Source organism: Pecten maximus, chromosome 13 (genome assembly GCF_902652985.1).
Source record: "Pecten maximus chromosome 13, xPecMax1.1, whole genome shotgun sequence".
Classification (NCBI taxonomy): domain Eukaryota; kingdom Metazoa; phylum Mollusca; class Bivalvia; order Pectinida; family Pectinidae; genus Pecten; species Pecten maximus.
In genome coordinates this window covers 21,638,994-21,644,498 of record NC_047027.1, presented here as the reverse complement: position 1 = coordinate 21,644,498, position 5,505 = coordinate 21,638,994, and positions in this window count along the sequence as shown.

The window sequence follows — 5,505 nt, the reverse complement described above, 5'->3', positions numbered from 1 at the left end:
TAGAAAATACCAAAATAATTGACCAATCAGAAAGCCCGACTTATATGTCTAGACATGTAAGCGGTAAACGTATGCAAACTTTCAGTTAGCATACGGGGTAGGTTTTTCGTTGATAAAAAATGTAATAAACAGAATATCTAACAGTGTCTTCAGTAATACCAAATATATTTCACTCGTGCGGCTAATATTTTGATATTTTTCATTCGTGCTGCGCACTCGTGAAAAATATCAAAATATTAGCCCCACTCGTGAAATATATTTGGTATTACTGAAGACACTGTTAGATATCCTCTATACATTTGAATAGTGCTATGATGAATATTTACATGCCGGTGTGTAACGCTGCCTAAATTTCACACATCAACGGCCTTGGCAAAAAAAAAAAAAAAAAATTAAAACACGTGCTCGTAACACAATGTCAAAGTGAAAATTTGGCCATTCTTCAAATTGCTACTCCCCATACTTAAACAAACATGTACCGCCCAGCTTGACAAATCAACATTGCCTCAATATGTTTTAGTTTTGCCTACAGCGAAAAATGGAAGCCCACAGAAAAGGTAAGATAGCAGGAAAACTTGATTTACAACATATGTCAAAACAAGATTAATTTTGTCTTTAGGATAGAGATATTTAATTTTAAATAGGTTTCAGAAAAAAAAATGTGAAGAGAATTGTGTCATTTTGTGTCAAATATCATAATATTTTGCAATTTTTTAGCAATTTTTTTAAGCTGTTACTATGGTATTCACAGCTCTAAAAATCACAGAAAAAATAAGTTTACTTATCCTTCAGAGCTGTATTAAAATTGCAAATGTTGTAAAGATTACAAATATACATTTTTTTGTATATACTTTATTAGAGGTAATATGAAGGGCTAACTGGCAATGTTCACATATCTAAAACATGTGCCATATTTTTCAGATTTGGGCATTTTTACTGTACACTGCCACCAAAGACAATGACTTTCCTTTGGAGACACGGTGGCCAAGTGGTAAGATGCAGAACTACGTGATAAGGGTCGCTAGCTCGAGTCCCGGCACGGGCGCTGTGTTGTGTCATAGATACTTTACTCTCCTGAGTTCCAATCGACAGAGCTGTAAGTGAGATGATGGTAGTGCAGTACAAGACAAATCGTGTGCTTGCTGTGAGCGCCGAAATGGCAGCTGCGGCTTCATAAAAAACACCAGAGTTGAGGCGGATGCTATCTGGTTGGTAAAGACCCTATAAACACGAATTATAATGTGTAACCCGCTAGATTTAGCGGTACATGTATAGTATTTATAGTTTATGTACAGAGACGTGCCAAAATGTTCGGTCAAGAAATAATTTTGTTACATTTATTACACGCACTTCATTGTACAGGTATACAGGGAACCATGTCGATCTCAGTGCCGCAGTGGGTAGCGGTTTCACATTTCACCATGACGATCGCGGTTCGACTCCCGATCGCATGCACGACCACGTGGGTTTTCGTCTGGTACTTCAGTTTCCTCCGACAGTAAGACCCCTTATGCGCGTTATCACACGGTCTAACAAGCGTGATTAATATAATTTGGTGACAAAAAAATCACAATTGATAAGAAATATCTACAATAAAAAAAAAAAAAAAAAACCCAAAAAACTCCAATAAACAAATAAACAAAAAACAAAAAACAACCCCCCCCCACCCCCCCAAAAAAAATAAAATAAAAAAAACCCAACAAACAAACAAACACAAAATAAAAATAATTATTTTTATAGAGTAGCATACGCTCCCTCCAATTGACAAATACTACACCATATTTGACATCCAGTATATAGAGGCTGATTCCGTGTCTTCTGTATTTGATTTACATTTTAATGTTATACATTGCACACATAAAAGGCTTCCAAGTCATCGACGATGAAACCTTTCTCGGGATAAAACGCTGTATCATTGTTATCGGAGGTTCATGTATATTTTTTTCTATTTGTAGAGACTTTTATGCAAAGAATGCATGTTTCACTTTGTATCTTAATACACAGTTTCCAAAACCCAAATTAATTAAAGCAACTCTAACACAAAAACTCCGTCATGGTTAAGAAAAATCCAATATTCATGTGCAGATTGGAGCCAGGATGTGTAATGTAGCATTGAATCTCCCAGGAATTGAATATTGGTCGGGATTCCGTCGAGGAATTTAAATCTAAATTGTTATTCCTATCAAAATGAATCAATAACAGATTTTTATTCCTTGAAGCTAATTTGCATACCACGACGATGAATTCCTGTTTTCATGTCTGATGGTTCTCTTATTACTGTTCCCGTTTTACGCGGTCCACAGAGATATCACGATGTTCTATTTCAAGTTTCTGTCCGAAGTCTATATACTATTTATACTTAGTGCTATCTGCTTGGTCGGTTTAATATTGTTGAAGGTCCTATCAACAGTAAAGGTCATTTAAGAACGGTCTCCCCTGTGAGCGAAATGCATTTGGGAGGATGCAGTCTTTGCGATATCCGGAACAAATTCCGACTTTATTCCTACATCACTGAAGCATACTGTCGAAAATGCCAGCAGGACAACCCACTCAGTCACATTATACTAACAACGGGCGAACCAGTCGTCCCACTCCCAAAATGCCGAGCGTTTAACAGGAACAGAAACTACTATTACAGAAATTACCACGAGACAGAACCAACATCCATCCTCACAGGGGCAAAGCTCTACGTATGGCCAAGATTGAGGCTGGGTCAAGGGAGACATCGGGAAGGACAAAGTTGCTAGAAAGAAGAGAAAAATGAGGTCCCAAATTTAGTCGCCTCTTACGATCATTTTACGCCCTACCTGCATGGTATGCTGTCTGCTGGACAGACTGATTAGCCCGTTAACTTGACTAACTGGGATAACATTAACTTGACTAACTGGGATAGCATTAACTTGACTAACTGGGGTAGCATAACTTGACTAACTGGGGTAGCATTAACTTGGCTAACTGGGGTAGCATTAACTTGACTAACTGGGATAGCATTAACTTGGCTAACTGGGATAGCATTAACTTGACTGACTGGGATAGAATTAATTTGACTAACTGGGATAGCATTAACTTGACTAACAGATATAGCATTCACTTGGATAACTGGGATAGCATTAACTTCACTAACTGGGATAGCATGTCAATCTCTATAATGGCGTCTCTGAAGAAACATCATCTTTCATGGACCGGACCGATGTTTGACTTTCACGATTATTAAGCACGTGTGTGTTCACACTGTTGTATATTTCACGTGCGTGTTGACGCTGTGGTATATTTCACGTGTGATGACGCTGTGATATATTTCACATGTGTTGACGGTGTTGTATATTTCACTTGGTTGACGCTGTGGAATATTTCACGTGTGTGTTGACGCTGTTCTATATTTCTGACGTGCGTGATGACGCTGTGATGCATTTCACGTGTGTTGACGCTGTGGTATATTTCACGTGTGATGACGCTGTGATGTATTTCACGTGTATTGACGCTGTTATATATTTCACGTGCGTGTTGACCCTGTTGTATATTTCACGTGCGTGTTGGCGATGTTGTATATTTCACGTGTGTGTTGACGCTGTTGTATATTTCACGTGCGTGTTGGCGATGTTGTATATTCCACGTGCGTGTTGACGCTAGTTGTATATTTCACGTGTGTGTTGACGCTGTGGTATATTTCACGTGTGATGACGCTGTGATATATTTCACGTGTGTTGACGCTGTTGTATATTTCACGTGTGTGTTGACGCTGTTATATATTTCACGTGCGTGTTGACCGTGTTGTATATTTCACGTGCGTGTTGGCGATGTTATATATTCCACGTATGTGTTGACGCTGTTGTATATTTCACGTGTGTGTTGACGCTGTGGTATATTTCACGTATGATGACGCTGTGATATATTTTACGTGTGTTGACGGTGTTATATGTTTCACGTGTAATTTGACGCATGTCTTTTGGCGATGAGGTAACAATACAAAACTTTACTAGGCGGTATATTGGTATAAATATTTACGACTACACTGCAATACCGTAGATATCACTCATCTGAAATTTGACACTACGCCCAATAAAATATTCTCATAACATATACAGTATAATCTATGTATATCTAGGCTCTTGCGGGCGTTCTGTCTCCCAGAGAAAATGTGTTTACAGTTGAAACACTCTCACCCTCTCTCCCATAAATACAATCCCATTTTAGTACTCACCAATGGAAGATATCGGAATTCCATAAAATAGAAAAAGGAATAAAAAGAAAGTACAGTAGCAATATAATCAGTTCTATTGTCCATACTTGATTCTCTAATGCATTTTCCTTATTAGGGATTATAGAGCGATCCATATACCATTAATGTTAGCAATAACTCCCTTTGTCCAGTCTCACAGATCAGGCTCCACACAAAGTGGTCTATTATCCTGACCGGACAGTGTAAACAAAACTGTCCATATTTCATTAAACATTGCCGAGACCTTGGGTAACTATGCGATGACCTTTCGTTAATGTGCAATTCTACAAAATCCATGATCCATAATTGAGTGTCACCGTTCTATCCCTCTGACACCTGTAGAAGATAAAACTAGTACTTTAAGCCAATTTTGATTGCAACATTAATTAACTATTAATCCTGCGCGCCTTTATGTCCAATACCGAAGTCACGTGATCGTAAAACAAAAATCCCATTTCTCTCATTCGATTTTCAATGCAAAAATGATTGACAGCCATGCAATTGAACATCATTGTAGTAAAACTTAAGAGTGATGTTTACAAATGTATACATGTATATGTTTCACCTCTCCCAGCCTGTGTAATAAAATCGAACATCATATTGATAAAATTATCATGAGAAAGGCACTCTCTAGGGAAAATACATGCATATGCATTCTTATTCGAAATATCAACACGCCCAAGAAAAGAATTAACCCTATTATGGAAAAAGGAGCGCCCATTGATCACAGAAATTCCCTATCGCGCTGTCGAGCATCACAAGGGGTCGCGAAGGCCGAGTGGTTAAGGTGTCCCGACACTTACTAGCCCTCCACCGAATTCGAAACCCACGTGGGGCAGTTGCCATGTACTGACCGTAGGCCGGTTGTTTTTCTCCGAGTACTCCGACTTTCCTCCACCTCCGAAACCTGGCACGTCTTTGAAATGACCCTGACTGTTAATAGGACGTGAGACAAAATACACCAAAAGCATCACAATCTGAGAGTACAATGATTAACTTTTCATTGATAGAGACATGCATTAAAATTTGTATCATCTTTTGTTAAAGACACCTGACAGCAGAAGATTTTAGACACGCCCAGACAAGGACAAAATCTGCTGGAAAATTACTCTGTTACGGTTAAACACACAACAAATACATCCTGGGCCCAGTTGTTCAAAAGATGATTAGCTTAATCACTTGATTAGTGAAAATCTCATTTCTACTTTACTTCAAACTTACTGTGTGTGTATTTCTTAAAATAGACAGGCATAGGAAGAGACTAGTGAAGGTTATATTTACATAAT